General features: G+C 39.0%; 1 pseudogene; it reads right to left on the bottom strand.

Annotated features, from left to right (window-relative positions):
- Positions 1 to 7345, bottom strand: part of LOC149162612 (protein Iojap-related, mitochondrial pseudogene) — a 41289-nt pseudogene extending 33944 nt beyond the window's left edge.
- Positions 7346 to 16102: the final 8757 nt, after the last annotated feature.

Raw genomic sequence — 16102 nt, 5'->3', positions numbered from 1 at the left:
CGACAGAGGAGTTCCAACTAGCGGAACCATGAGTGGACCATAATAGTGGAACCATGAACCTAGGAATATTTTGATGCTGAAATGATTCCTTGAGAGCCAGAGATGCCAATGATATAATTTGTCATGCTTATAGTAATTTTTTCACATTTTCTTGCCAGGAGTCTAACCTTGTAGCCAGAATTTCCATCTGAGCAGCAAAATGCAGGTGCCTAGCAGTACATAATCTTTGGAGAATCTTGGGGAATCTAAAAGATTCCCTTGGAGGCTGATTTTTCCCAGTTTTGGAATGATGCAAACTTTATAGTCATTTTTCACAGAATTATGCAGGGAGTCCAGTAGAATTTCCATCTGAGTAGCGGATTTTCCAACCATCTTCAGGAAGGAATCTGTAGGGAATCTTCAAGATTCTCGAGGGTCCAAAATTTGATGGTGTCAGAATTGGACAAGTTTACAAACAATTTTACACCACTCATCACTAGAAATTCAGTGGTGCAGTCCATTTTAGCAGCTGGGCTTTGCATTTTTCGTCCATCTTCAAAAGTGGAGGTATATGTTGTAGTTATGCCATGTCTTTCTTCTTGATTTGCTAAGATGATGTCTTTATTGTTGAGATCTCTAATTACCAATATGTTGAGGGATACTTGTTGCCATATCATGTGATATTTGTTTAGCTTGTCATGCTAAAGGAGGACCCATTTGAGTGAGAGTTCCTATAGGGAGAACATCTCATGGAGAGACACATCACTCAAGTTGAGGGTATTTGTCCTTGTAATGGCAAAGAACATACCATGTACATCATCATCATTTACAACACTTAATGAAGCGGCCTCCCTGCTCTTGATAATGGGCCTAGAGATTTAACCCACAATGGCTAAAACCCATTGTCAATGTGTTATGTGTTCTTGATTTGATGATCTTCATTATGTTTACTCTTATTTTAGTATGCACATGTGGTTGTTTTATACTCTTTTAAATGCAATTCTGATAAGATCACAAAAGTAAAAGATCTTGGTTGATTCTAGTAGCTTAAGAGATTTGGATCAAGTTTGTAACACCCTCCTCCCACATCCACCCAAGTAATCATGCCAATGAGGGTAAACATGAGACAAGAGGCTACTATGATTAGATTCGACCTCCCATATGACCTCAAGGAAGTGGAAACGATGAAATGTCACACATAGTCATTCAACATCATCAACAGAAACCTCAAGAGACAAGTCACCCACTCAAATAACATGTCCTTGGGTCCCACTATTGTTCTGGACCTATGAGGCCATAGTCGCTCTCATTCTATGGCTAAGGGAGCGACCAGAAACCTAAAGTCGCTCTCATAGGCCCACATGTCAGTGACTGTGGACCCAAATTTCTAGTTTTATGCCAGCAACTAAGGGATTTAAGCCACTTTTTCAGGCCCATAGCTTAGGCCAACACCCAAAATGGAATGAAAGCTTGAAATCAATAAAAGTATAGGGAAACAATGAAGAAAAAGAAATAAACTCAAGAAGACCTTAACCAGACCCCTACTAGCCATGACAAGCATTTCGTCAAACATATCATCAGCATGTAACCTATGGGTGTAAACAACAAAATTAAGTGTATGGATCTCATACTTATCTAAGAATCGTTATAATCCATTGTTCCCTCATGTAACTTGTTTCATGTTCATATTATAGGGCATAAACACATTATCCATTCATATACAAGTAAAAACATGTTGAGAGCCATACATAGCTACTGTCATAAAATGTTCACATAACCAACATAATAGGAACATAAATACAATAAACATATCAGCCATCGAAATCCATATTACACCAGTAAATTTACACATGAAAATTAATGGACTAAATTTCTCATTAATCAATGGAATGAACCAACTGATGATGGGACTACCACATTCCACCTGACCATAGATTGGCTAAGCCAAGTCTCTCTTCAGCCATTCAGTCTCGCGCCATATTCCAAGCATGAATGTGGGACTCATAGAACACATAAAAAACACCAATCAATGTGGATGCCACCGAAGTTATCTGCCTACACCGTGAGGACTTTGAGTGCCTCCTAGTCTCTCAGACTTTACCGTGCATCTATAGTCATATCCAAAGATCACTAGGCCCTACATTGAGACATACTCTCCAGGATTTACCATGCATTCCATCCTAGAATCACTAGGCCCAATGGAGAAAAAATCCACCTCTTGTTTTTACCATATATCCTTCCATTCACCAGAAAGGATTCCTAGGCCCACTGAGGCACATAATATGGCTTTACTACAACCCACATTATAGTTCAGGGGTTACTAAGCTAGTGTCTTCATGCATCCTTAGTCTGGTTTAGGGACCACTACACCATGTTTTTTTCAATTCAGAGATCCACCCCACTTAGCTTTGAATCCAATCTAGCCATCCCACATAAACCAAATGAGAGAACCCATCTCATCAAAGCTATCAGGGAATGGAAAGGCTAGGCTGGAAATTCTGTCACTCCTGGCAAAACCCATGCCATGGTAGAAAATAAACACATGTGATCCCATGTATGCAAAATCTAGCCAGGAAAATACACATGTAACTCGATACCTGCAATGAGTCCTATTGTAGCTGCTTAATCCTGCTTTTCCCTGCTTGATCCTGCCTTTCCCTGCCTTTCCCTGCTTGATCCTTACTTCCTCTTTCCTTCTTTAACTTTCTTGCTCCAACGCCAAAGTGATCAAAGAAAACTCTAAGTGTCCAAGAGTATGAGAGAGAGAGAGAATAATGAATGTGCTCCAAAGCTAAACTAACAAAAGGTTACCAACCAATCCTCAGAAGCCTTGTTATGAATGAGGCCTCTATTTTCTTTATTTTCCATTATTTTCCTTCATTTTCCTCCTCACATGAAACTTGTGACCTTCACCTCTTTTTTTTCCTAATTTCCATTATTTTTATAAATAATTGTGCCAAAATTTCCATTTTTCCTTTCCAAATCCTTAGCCATTGACTTTGCTAATTTCCTTAGCCATAAACAACCAAATGAACACCCCCTAGGATGTCTTGCCAAACATTAAACTTGGAATAAGTGTCCCATTCATTTGTGGTTATTATTTTTAACTTTTATTACATTGAATTTTCACCAGGGTTGTTAGAAAGTTTGGTATCAGAGGGATCTTCTTGCTAATGTGAATTGTGAGTGTGAACGATTGAACGTGCAACAAGAAATAAACTGGAGGATGCCAAAGATATGTTCGAGGCCTTCCTTAGGATCTAAAAAATGGTGGATATAATGTATGAATCTTATGAGAAGAAAATGGAAAGAGAGGAAGGGGAGAAAGAAAGAGAAGAGGTCAAAGTTCCATCTACCCCCTCGAGTACATTCATCTTATTCATCATCTTCTTGTCATTCAGATTAGGAGATCAATTAGAGACTTCAAGAAGAGAATGCTAAATTGAGGAGACTTCTATGAGAAGAGAAAGAGGAGAAGCAGAGATTTCAGCTTCAACTACGATCCACGAAAGAGGCCTTGGAAGAATTGAAGTGCAATAAAGACTTTACAAAGCCATCACCACCTATTTCAGCATCAACAGTTGAGGTAAACAATGTTGATCATTCTTTAGTTTCATTTTCAAATAACATTGTTTATGTTGGAAACATGGAGGTACCCAATACAGGAACTGGCATGAGACTCCTTAACAAGATGGGATATAATGGAGGAGGACTTGGTGTTAATCACCAAGGAATGACTCAGTCATTAGAGGTTGTACAAAGACCTTGATTCACAAGTTTATGATACACTGAAGGAGAGTGCTCAAAGGTATTATAAGTTGTTGAAACTGTCGAGGAAAGAGAATTATGGGAACAAATCACCATCCTCCCATGGCAATGCACATTGCAGAGGAAGAGATGAGGCAAGCTCTCATTGCCATAATTGCACCAGAGATAGCCAAGAGAGGTACAACAAGTCTCGATATTCAAGAGTTCATTTTGATTACAAGCATGTTAATGATGAGCATAAATCATGGCATAGAAAGACTTGTGGTTTATGTGGTTTACATAACCATGTGATTGTTGAGTGTTGGAAGAGAATGGCAACAAAAAAGAGGATGAGGTGTGAAAGGCATTCTCCACATCAGGGAAGGAAGTAGGTTAGGCAAGTCTAGAGGAAGAATAATTTTTGTATTCATTACAATAGAGGTATTCATCAAAGAGCCACATGTTGGAGGCTCCATCCAGAACAACGTCTTAAGGAAAAAGTGCCTGTGTAGAAACTAGTTGGTGAAGGTGTTCAACAAGCAAATCCGCTATATTCCTCTTGGATAACTTCGTTGAGTAAAAGATTGTTTTACTATATTTGGTAGCTTGTCATGGCCACATTTTGTAAATAATGTGTTTCAATATAAATGTAAAAGTGATGATGTGTTTTACATCATTTGTTAAAGTAATAATGATGTTTTGGCCTTTAATTGATAGTTGGGGAATTTTGGTTTCTATTATGTTGTAAACTTGACCACAAAGTATGTGTTATAAACTCATGGAAAGTATGGAGATTCTTGGGTCATTATTGGTCATGTAATTGAGCAATTAGTTTCCAAAGATGTACGATAGGTTTGCATAGGATGCAGGTGTTGGTTCATCACTTATGGCTCCGAAGGACAAAGGTGAAGGAGAAGGAAGGGTGATCTGTCATGACACTTGTGGTGTAGAAAATGTAACACAATAGTGGATGATTATGTTAATGCTTTTGGAGGAAAAAAGGCTCCTCAGTGGGGGGAATGATCTAGGTGGCTCCAAACATGCTCAGAAATTGAACGTGGTTCCAGAAAGGCTCAAAAATCAAAGTCTTCAAAATGTAGCCAAAATAATACCAAGTTGTAGTTCTCGACATTATAATTCTAGTGGTGAAGATGGCACTAAAATCTGAGCTTGTATGACCAACTTATGGCTCTTTAAAGTTTGTCAAGACAGGGAAAAAGCGAGGCCCACGGTGTGCCACATGGCAGCTGGTGGGCTCCAGTATTGCAGCAATAATGCTGCAACTCTTGGGACTCCCTTCTTTACTCTTATCAACCTGGTAGTTCGTAACAAACTTGGAAGCGACGATGCTGTATGCACAAGTACTGGCTCTTGCCGCAGCTGTCACTGGTCAGCTGGCACAAGTCCGCTAGGGGCTCAAGCCAACTTCTATGAGCTCTTAGAAGAAGCTTTGTACCTGATGGATGGAAGCTAACTCAAAGGAATCTGATCTACTTGTGGAAAGAAACTGAAAGTCAAAGAGTAACATAAACCCTAACAAACCCTAATTCTACCAGCTAGTCCTACTGATGCAAAGGAGAGGATGCAAACCATTGAAAAAGATGCCATTACTTCTACAAAGGTGAAATGCACATGCCTATGCTATCTCTATCTAAAGAACACATCTTTTTTGTATTTTTGATTACGTTATCAAAATTATCATACATGTACTTTTAACTGGCTTCTTACTTTGCAGGGGTGGATCAAGGAGGAGAAATGTTTGGAAAAGGTTGGGAAGGTTCAGAGAGGGTCTCAGGAGTCCCTAACACCCTTCCAGAGAGTTTCACCAAGTTTGGCTATCCAGCAACCTCACTTGTGAGCTTCTACAGGAAGTCTGGAGGGGTTCTACAGGATGTTTCAGGGATTTCTACAGGATGTTCAGAAATTTCTACAGGATGTTCTGACATTGGATTTTGGAAAATGGGTGAGTGAAAGAGGATGCATGAATGGATAGGGAGGTAGGGTAGGGGTCTGAGATGACCCAATGACTAATGGATGAAGTGATGAGAGGGTGTGGAGAGCTAACTTGTATTAAGGAAGGCTAAGGCAATGGAAGAGCAAGAAGATAGGGTTATGTGGACAAAAGAGTAGTTGTGAGACAAAGAAGCTAACTAGGAGATGGAGCAGCTGGCCTGGACGAAGCTTAGGTGGATGAGAGAAAGATGGATATGCCCTGCACGGTGTGCACTTAACTGAATCAACCAAACCCTGCATACAATCGAAATCTTAGCTAATCTATCCAAACTGTCAACGAAACAAATGAACAGCAGCTTTATTTCCAAAGAGAACCATGTACAACACTTAATCAAAGGAACATCTAAAAAGGTCTGAACGCATGACTAACTTCTACAAATGAAAAACATTACACCAATGATTGCATGGTCAAGCAAACTAGTGTTTTTGTTGAGCAGCACTGGTTCCACAGTTCCAGCCCCTGATCCAATAAGGGAGAGGTGAAACTGAGAGGGCAGGCAACCCTTTTATGGAGCTTTTATCAATCTTTATCTTATCAATCTATTCTACACATCTAAAGTAATTCTATTCCTCAATAATAACCTACTTAACCAACACAACTAAATCTAGCTCAACAAACTTCGTTTCAGATGCATAAAAGGAAAATCACAGTGCTGAAAGGAAAGATAACAATACAAATAAGGAGGCCCTAGGCTCTCAGGTTGGGCCAAACCCCGAGAGCTATGGCTCCTATAAAAAACTCAGATCTGATATCAAATCTAACTGCTTCCCATTATCAAAAAAATAATCATAAGTCAAGAGTTATGCCAATAATGGCTACAAAAGAACAAAACAGAGGTAGCAGCACGTAGTGCAGAATATGCAAGAATTTTTCAAAAGTCCTTTTCGAAGGCTGAAGCCTTAACATTTATACACTATGAGGCCCTAGTTGGCCTCCTAAATCTATGGGACTTGGCTGCCCAAACTGTGAGTGAACAGCTCCTTCCAAGAAATCTGCTTGGCTGCCTTCTAGATCCGTTTTGGTGGCCTTTGGAGCTCGGAGTTGGGGGTGAAGACCCTGAGGGAGGCTATTTAATGCCATAGACAACCCCCCTATGAATCCTCAACCCAAGCTTGGCTGTCTCCTAGCCCATGTCTGCTCGGTTTTGCTTCAACATGTGTCAAAAAATCTTGAAATGAGCATGTGCTAGCCACCTAGGAATAGTGACTACCCTTATTCCTACAAATGACATAAACATACTAAAAAATAATGCATAAGTTATGAAAAATGAAGGATTGAACAAGGGTAGTTAGGCCAAATGAGCCTAAAATGTTACCAAATTTGGGGCTCATCAGCAGCCCAGTCACCAAGCGGGACCCACATGGCAGCCCATCATCCATCGACACATGGCACTCCATCATTGGCTCTTGCATCTGAAAAAGGACAAAAAAATGATATTCATATCCTCATATAGTGATAAAAGTCATTAGAAACAAACAAAAAAAATATATCTATACACCCCATATAAGAAAAAACTATATCTTAAAATAACCATATAATAAAATATGGTTGTATTAATATAAACCAACGGTTGTATTAAATCCAACAAAAATATACCGTATTCATGGTAAGGTTTGTTATGGTATGGTTCAGAACAAACTCATACCATATATTAAACTATATACTAACCATCGAAACAAACTCCGCTAATTTTAATGTTATTTGGTTATAATACATAACCATAAACTCTGTCTCTTTTATGCGACCACCAACAGATCACAGAAAAAAAAATGTTATAACCTCTAGCCAAGACTTAACCTCTAGGGAACGAACTGTCAAAACAAATTTCCAATATAAGATTCGAACCCTTAACCTCTGTCGAGCTAGCGAACTCTGCCACTAATGAGCCACAAATCGTTCCTTGGTGGCTTCATTGCCCATATACTATACAAACCTTCTCCAAATAGTCAACTGGGGCAGAGCATAGCAGAGTGGAGGTGCAACCCGAACAGCAGAGGAATTCCGACCAACAGAACCATCAGTGGGCCACAGCAGTGAAACCATGAACCTAGGAAAATTTTGATGTTGAAAAGGTTCCTTGAGAGCCAAAGATGCCAATGATAGAATTTGTCATGCTAGTAGTCATTTTGGCATGTTTTCTCCCCAGGAATCCAATAGTGCAGACAAAATCTCCATTTGAGAAGTAGAATGCAAGTGCCCAATAATACATAATTGTTGGAGAATCTTGGGGAATCTAAAAGATTCCCTTGGACGCTGATTTTTTCCATTGTGGGAATGATGCCAACTTTATAGTCATTTTTCTGGCTGGAATATTTGGTGGAATCTTTAAGATTCCTGAGGGTCCAAAATTTGACGGTGTCAGAATTGGACAAGTTTACAATAGATTTTACACCCCGTATTGCCAAGAATTCAGTGGTGCAGCCCATTTTAGCTATTGAGCTTTACATTTTTTCACCATATTCGAAAGTGATGTTGAGCAATTTATTGGACTTAAATTGCTGCATAAATTATCGACCAGGGAAACTCGTAAGCTTGTGATGATGCCAGCACAATATATGCAAAATGAAGCCTTATTCTATTCCATCATCAATTGGATACAATGCTCTAAGAGTCCTCTTCTTTGGAATGGAGGAGGTACTCCTATTTATACAAAAACTTATGATAACAACCTCATAAATGTAGACCCACTATTCTCTCCTTTGACCCACATATTTCTCAACCAATGATGACACATAACCCTATCCTCCATGATCTCCTCCATGAGGTCCATGATCTTCTCCATGAAGCTTATCTTATCAAATTCGAATTTGATCATTCAAGGCCACATAAAGATGCCTTGGAAGCTTCCTTTGTGCCTACACATGTCAACAAACTCATGCTAATTGTTAGGTATAAGTTTAAGCATATTATTTTCTAAGTTTTAGCCATAAATTCACTTAGAAATGTTAAGAATTAATAAACTTTGGAAAAGTATTGTTAGAACCCAATAATGAGGTAAATGTAATGATATGGAGGTGGAATGGAGGTGACATGAAGGTAAAATGTGAAAATATTGGTGAATAATGGAGTGAAAATAGGGACTATTTTGAGGCCCAACAGAGGTCTATGTTGCAGTTATGCCATGTCTTTCTTCTTGATTTGTTGAGATGATGCCTTTATTGTTGAGAGCCCTGATTACCATTATGTTGAGGGATACTTGTTGCCACATCATGTGAGATTTGTTTAGATTGTCATGCTGAAGGATGACCCATTTGATTGAGGGTACCCATAGGGAGAACGTCTCATGGAGAGACATGCCACTTAGGTTGATGGTATTTTTCCTTCTAATGAGAAAGAACATACCATGTACATGATCATTATTTTCAACACTTAATGAAGTGGCCTCCCCACTCTTGACACCGAGCTTGGAGATGCAACCCACATTGGGTGAAATTCGTTACCAATATGTTATGTGTTCTTGATTTATTTATCATCATTATGTTTCCTCTTCTTTCAATATGCACATGTGGTTATTTTATACTCTTTTAAATATAATTCTAATAACATCACAAAAGTAAAAGATCTTGGTTAATTCCAATAGCTAAAGAGATTCAAATCAAGTTTGGTGTTAAACTAGTCTTCTCGTTGATGTAAATTGCGAGTGTGAACAACTGAACATGCAACAAGAAATAAAATAGAGGATGATAGAGATATGTACGAGGCCTTCCTCATCATGTCAAAAACGGTGGACATAATGTATGAAGCTTATGAGAAGAAAATGGCAAGAGAGGAATGGGAGAAAGAAAGAGCAAAGGAAGATGCTTCATCTACCCCCTAGTGTGTACATTCATCTTCTTCATTGTCTTCTCATCATTGAGATGAGGAGATCAATCAGAGCCTTCAAGAAGAGAATGTTGAATTGAGGAGAATTCTATGAGAAGAGAAACAGGAGAAGCAAGTATTGTATCTTCAGTTATGTGCCATGAAAGAGGCCTTGGAAGAATTGAAGCGCAAAGAAGGCTTAGTAAAGGCATCATCACATGTTTCAACATCGAGAGTTGATGTAAACAATGTTGATCATTCTTCAATTTCACTTTCAAATACATTCTTTCTGTTGGAAACATGGAGGTACCCATTACAGTAACTAGCATGAGACTCCTTACCGAGATAGGGTATAAAGGAGGAGGACATGTTGTTAATGGACAAGGAATGACTCAACCATTGGAGGTTGTACAAAGACCTAGATTTGCAGGTTTGGGATACACTGAAGGAGAGTGCTCAAAGGTATCAGAAGCTCCCAAGAAATTGTTGAAACCGTCAAGGAAAGAGAATAATGGGAACACATTAACATCCTCCCATGGCAGTGCACATTGCATAGGAAGAGCTGAGGCAAGCTCTCATAACCAGAATCACACCAGAGATAGCCAAGAGAGGTATAGCAAGTCTCGATATTCTAGAGTTCATTTTGATTACAAGCATGTTAATGATGAGCATAAATCATGGCATATAAAGACTTGTGGTTTTTGTGGTTTACATAACCACATGACTGTTGAGTGTTGGAAGAGAATGGCAAAAAGAAAGAGAATGATGCATGAAAGGCCTTCTCCACATCAGAGAAGGAAGTAGGTTAATCAGGTCTAGAGGAAGAGGAATTTTTGTAGTAATTACAATAGAGGTGGTCATCAAAGAGCCACATGTTGGAGGCTCCATCCAGAGAAATGTCTTAGGGTCAAAGTGCCCGTGCAGAAAGAAGTTGGTGAAGGTGTTCAACAAGAAAATCCGCTACATTCCTCTTAGAGCACTTTATTGAGTAAAACATGGTTTTACTAGATTTGGTAGCTTGTCATGGTCAAGTCACATTTCGTAAATCATGTTTTTCAATATAAAGGTAAAGGTAATGATGTGTTTTCCATCAATTGTTAAAGCAACACTGATTTTTTGGCCTTTAATTGACAGTTGGGGAATTGATTTCTATTATGATGTAAACTTGACCACAAAGTATGTGGTATAAACTTGTGGAAAGTATGGGCATGCTTGGGTCATTATTGGCCATGTAATTGACCATGTAGTTTGCAAAGACATACTACAGGTTTGCAGTGGATGTAGGTGTCAGTTCATCGCTTATGGCTCCGAAGGAAAAAGGTGAAGGATAAGGAAGGGTGAACCATCAGGATACTTGTGGTGCAGACAATGTAACACAAAAGTGGAAGCTTATGTTCATGCTTTTAGAGGACCAAAAGGTCCTCACTGGGGGGGAATGATCTAGGTAGCTTCAAACATGCTCAGAAATTGAAGGTGGCTCCAGAAAGGCTCGAAAATAAAAGTCTTTAAAATGTAGCCAAACCAATACCAAATTGTAGTGCTCATCATTACAATTTTTGTGCCATGGACGATACTCAAATCAGAGTCTGTATGACCAACTTATGGCTCTTTAAAGTTTAACAAGATATGGAGAAAGTGGGGACCACAGTGTGCCACATGGCATCCCAGTCAGCAAGTGGGACCCACATGGCAAACCATCAACCATCGACACATGGCACTCCATCATTGGCTCTTGCATCTAAAAAAGGACAAAAATAAATGATATTTAAAATATCATCTAGTGACAAAAGTCATTAAAAACAAAACAAAAAAAAAATATTTATACACCCCATATAAGACAAAACTATATACTAAAATAACCATATAATTAAATATGGTTGTATTAATATAAACCAATGGTTGTATTAAATCCAACAAAAATATAGTGTATTCATGGTAAGGTTTGTTATGGTATGGTTCGGAACAAACTCATACCATATATTAAACTATATAACAACCATCGAAATAAACTCCACCAAATTTAATGTTATTTGGTTATAATACATAACCATAAACTTCGCCTCAATTACGTGACTATCAACACATCATAGAACAAAAAAAAATTGTTATAACTGCCAGCCAAGACTTAACCGCCAAGGAAAAAAGCACCAAAACGACTTTCCAATACAAGATTTGAACCCTTAACCACCACCGAGCTAGAGGACTCCGCCACCAATGAGCCATGACTCATTCCTTGGTGGCTCTACCGCTCATCTACTATATAAACCTTCTCCAAACAGTCGACCAGGGGAGAGAACATCAGAGTAGAGGTGGAACCTGGACGATAGATTGGCGAAGGAGTTCCAACCAACGGAACCATGAGTGGGCCACAAGAGTGGAACCATGAACTTGGGAATATTTTGATGTTGAAAAGATTCCTTGAGAGCCAAAGATGCCTATGACAGAATTTGTCATGCTTATATTCATTTTTACACATTTTATCACCAAGAGTCAAACCGTGCAGTCAAAATCTCCATCTAAGTAGTAGAATGCTAGTGTCTAGCAATACAGAATCTTTGGAGAACCTTAGGGAATCTAAAAGATTCCCTTGGAGGCTGATTTTTTCCAGTGTCGGAATGATGCCAACTTTATAGTCATTTTTCACAGAATTTCATAGGGAGCACAGTGGATTGCTAAGAATTTCCATCTGAGTAATGGATTTTCCAACCATCTTTAGGAAACAATCTTTGGGAGAATCTTCAAGATTTCCGAGAGTCCAAAATTTGACGGTGTTATAATTGGACAAGTTTATAGTTGATTTTACACAACTCATTGCCAGGAATTCAGTGGTGCTTTCCATTTCAGAAGCTGAGCTTTGAATTTTTCAGCCATATTCGAAAGTGGAGGTATATGTTGTAGTTATGCCATGTCTTTCTTCTTGATTTGTTGAGGTGATGTCTTTATTGTTGAGATCCCTCATTACCATTATGTTGAGGGATACTTGTTTCCACATCAGGTGAGATTTGTTTAGATTTTCATGTTGAAGGAGGACCCATTTGAGTGAGAGTTACTATAGGGAGAACGTCTCGTGGAGAGACACATGACTCAGGTTGAGGGTATTTTTCCTTGTAGCGACAAAGAACATACCATGTATATCATCGTCATTTGCAACACTTAATGAAGCGACCTCCGCACTCTTGACACCGGGCCCAAAGACATAACCCTCACTGGGTGAACTTTGTTATCAATATGTTATGTGTTCTTGATTTGTTTATTGTGTTGAAAATAGAAACAAGAAATGATAAATATAGAAGTTCTAAATTTAGTAATGCTATAAATAGCATTTCAGGATACCTTCCTATTTTAGTCAATCCCTAAAACTAAAATAGTGAAGTAAAATTCGAATTTGATCTTAGCAACTGTTTGTAAAATAATTAATTAATTCACCATGAGATAATTAGTTGAGGAAAATCAAACATGAAGTCTATGTGGGGACATGCAACAGTTTCTCCATTAATTGAGGAATTTATCCATCAATTAAAGAGATAAGGATGAGTTGTAATATTGAGTTGTAATTAGTTGGCCCAGTTAACTGAGTCAAGTCCAATTAGATTAATTCAAATAGTTTGTTGAATTAATGTAAGTTCAGTTAGTTAATGCATGCATGCATGTAGCTGTTGCACTTCAGATAACTAAATATTCTCTCATAAATAACTCATGCTTGTTAGTTCAGACATAGACCTAGTTAAGATCAGATGGAGGGATAGTGTACTATTAGTTGTTAGAATATTCCATTATGAATATCCCTTGCATGCATAAGGAATTCTTTCCTTGAGAATTGCACAGTTACTTCTTCAGGTTTTGTGAGTGTGATGATGCCAATTCACACATGTGGCTTCACTGGACCCCAAGAAAAACTGCACAAGGAAATAGGAGGCTTGGAGGGCTTGAGGAGGACATATACTATTTCTACTCAGTATGTGAGCTATATTGTTTGATTGCAGAGAGAGCAGGATAGCTTGAGAGTTGATTCTTTTTTTAACTTGAACACGATTTCCACTTGTATGATAATACAGAGATTGGGGTTTTAGGCTGAGGCTTTCCCTGGGTTATTTCTTTTGTGTTATGTGTGATTGATTTCTCATTCTCAGTTTTATGTGTTCTCTTGATCTTACTCAATTTGATTAAGCTTTCGCAAAGTTTGTTGTAGAAGTAGATCTTGTATTTTGCTTTAGCCTATTGCATAATCTGTTGATCTACAGTGGGAATTTCTACATGGTATCAGAGCAATGGTGATCAAGGTGAATAATAGTATACAAGAAGGGAGAAGTTTGAAGTTTGAGGTTCGTGAATATAGAAATCGAGTTCTTATCACATCTCAATTTCACCAATGGCGTTCAGTGGTTTAAGACTCGAGTATGCCCTTGATGGAAGCTCAAATTATATATCTTGGAAGGATCGCATGGAGGCAGTATTAGATGATAACGGTCTAAAGGACTTCATTGATCAAGAAGTCCCCAAGCCGATTGATGCTACTCAACTGGTGGAATGGAAGAAATGTGTGGCTAGAGTAAGGAGAATCCTCCTGGAGGGAGTTCGAGACCACATTGTCTTGAGCCTCCATGGGAAGGATACACCATTTCCAATGTGGAAAACATTGAAATATCTATATCAGAACAACAACGATCAGAGGAAGTTCACGTTGAAAGACAAGCTTCGTAAGATCAAGTGTGAAAAGGGCAACACGATCTCTACATATCTGAACAAGCTCACCACTTGCAGGGATGAGCTTGGAAGTGTAGGGATCACGACCGCTGATGATGACACGGTGAGTCTTGCACTCCTTGGTCTTCCTAAGAGCTGGCATAGCTACCAAGACTCGGTTAATGGAAGAGAAAAATTTCCAGATTGGGAATGAATTTGGTCAAATTTGAAGCAGGAGGAAATAAGAAGAAGCACCAGAGGTGGATCCTCATTGAATCAAGATGATGAGGAAAATATAGCCTTAGTGAGTAAGGTGAGGAAAGGGAAAGGGAAGGCGTCCCATCCCAAATCCGGTTCTTCCCATGGTGGGAAGAAGATTGACAAATTGAAAGTGTGATCCTTTCATGGTCATGAAGTGGGCCATTATGCTACGAATTGTCCACAGAAGAAATCCAAGAAGGGTTCCTTGAAGGGATTTGATGGTGAGGCATTGGCCTCACAGTTTGAGCTAGATTTATCACTTATCACATGCATGGTTTTATTCATGGTGGGATGTGTGTGGTACTTGGACAGTGTAGCTTCATTCCACATGTCAGGTGACAAGAATGTTGGAGGTACTACACACCTACATGCAGACACTTAGTTAGAGCATGGGACTACATGCAAGATTCCTTCTGCATGATTTACTCCCTGATTTTCTCCTTCTTTAACCCCACAACTGGCTAGTTCTTCTACATTATTTACTCCCTGATTTGCTCCTTCTTTAACTCTGCAACTAGCTAGTTCTTCTGCATGATTTACTCCCTGATTTTCTCCTCCTTTCACTCCGCAATTGGCTAATTCTCTTTGGAACTTGTTGTAGGTGTTGAGTCCTCTCATTGATCACCACTATGGTGCATTACCTTAGGATCTTCACCCAGTAATTCTATATCAAGAGCATTGTAACCTATTTTCTAATGAATCATTCTTTTGTTCTTTCGATTTTCTTTTAGTGTTTTTGCTCTACAAAGCTATGTGTTCAACCTTTACTAGCTAGATTCATCTATGTAGGTTTTTTGACACATTTACATGGTATCAGAGCCCACAGGTTGCTAGATAAAAGGCGCACTAGTACTTTATTTTGCAGGTATTACAGCTTGGAGATTGAAGATTAACAAAAAAATGGAGTTTCCCAAAGCATCGATCCTAACACCGTACAACTATCACGAATGGAAGGACCAAATGGCTCGATACCTTCATCAAAAAGGGTTGTACGAGATTACCATGGCTGAAAAAGTGGAACCCACTTCAGCCATAGAGAAATCCAAGTACCTCAACTACATGGATGAGGCCCATGGATCCATATGCATGTGCATCTCCCCAGAGTTACAGTTTCATCTATCTGCCTGCAATACTCCCAATGAGATTTGGAAAAAGGTTGAAGAACTCTATAGGAAACAGGGATGAGATGAAAGGACATCTACTCAAAGAGGAGCTTCTGTCATTGGATCCACAGAACTATGACAGAACTCAAGACTTCTTCACCAAATATAATGATCTATTGCTGCAACTCAAGGGTTGTGGAATTGACAAATCCAAGGAGGAGAGTCGCCAAGTTCTCTCTATTATGTCAAATCTTGGACCGGAATACTCCATGTTTGTTTCTACATTTCATTCAGTAAGGCTCGCAACAAGTAAATCCTACATCGTGCCTTCTCTCAAAGAGTTCATGGGGTCCCTTACTTTTGAGCAAGATAAACTCATTGGCATGGGGAAATCAAACCTCCAAAAGCGCATGCACTTGCTGTGCATGATGGCAGCCACAATAAAAATCACAGATCCAATTCAAATAAGAAAAATCAGCAGTAAAAAGACAAGGGAAAAGCACATTCCCATCCA

Source organism: Pinus tabuliformis, chromosome 5_2, assembly GCF_031772625.1.
Source record: "Pinus tabuliformis cultivar Carrire ecotype Pingquan chromosome 5_2, CPIR1, whole genome shotgun sequence".
Lineage (NCBI taxonomy): Eukaryota > Viridiplantae > Streptophyta > Pinopsida > Pinales > Pinaceae > Pinus > Pinus tabuliformis.
This window is presented reverse-complemented; position numbering and strand designations above follow the sequence as displayed.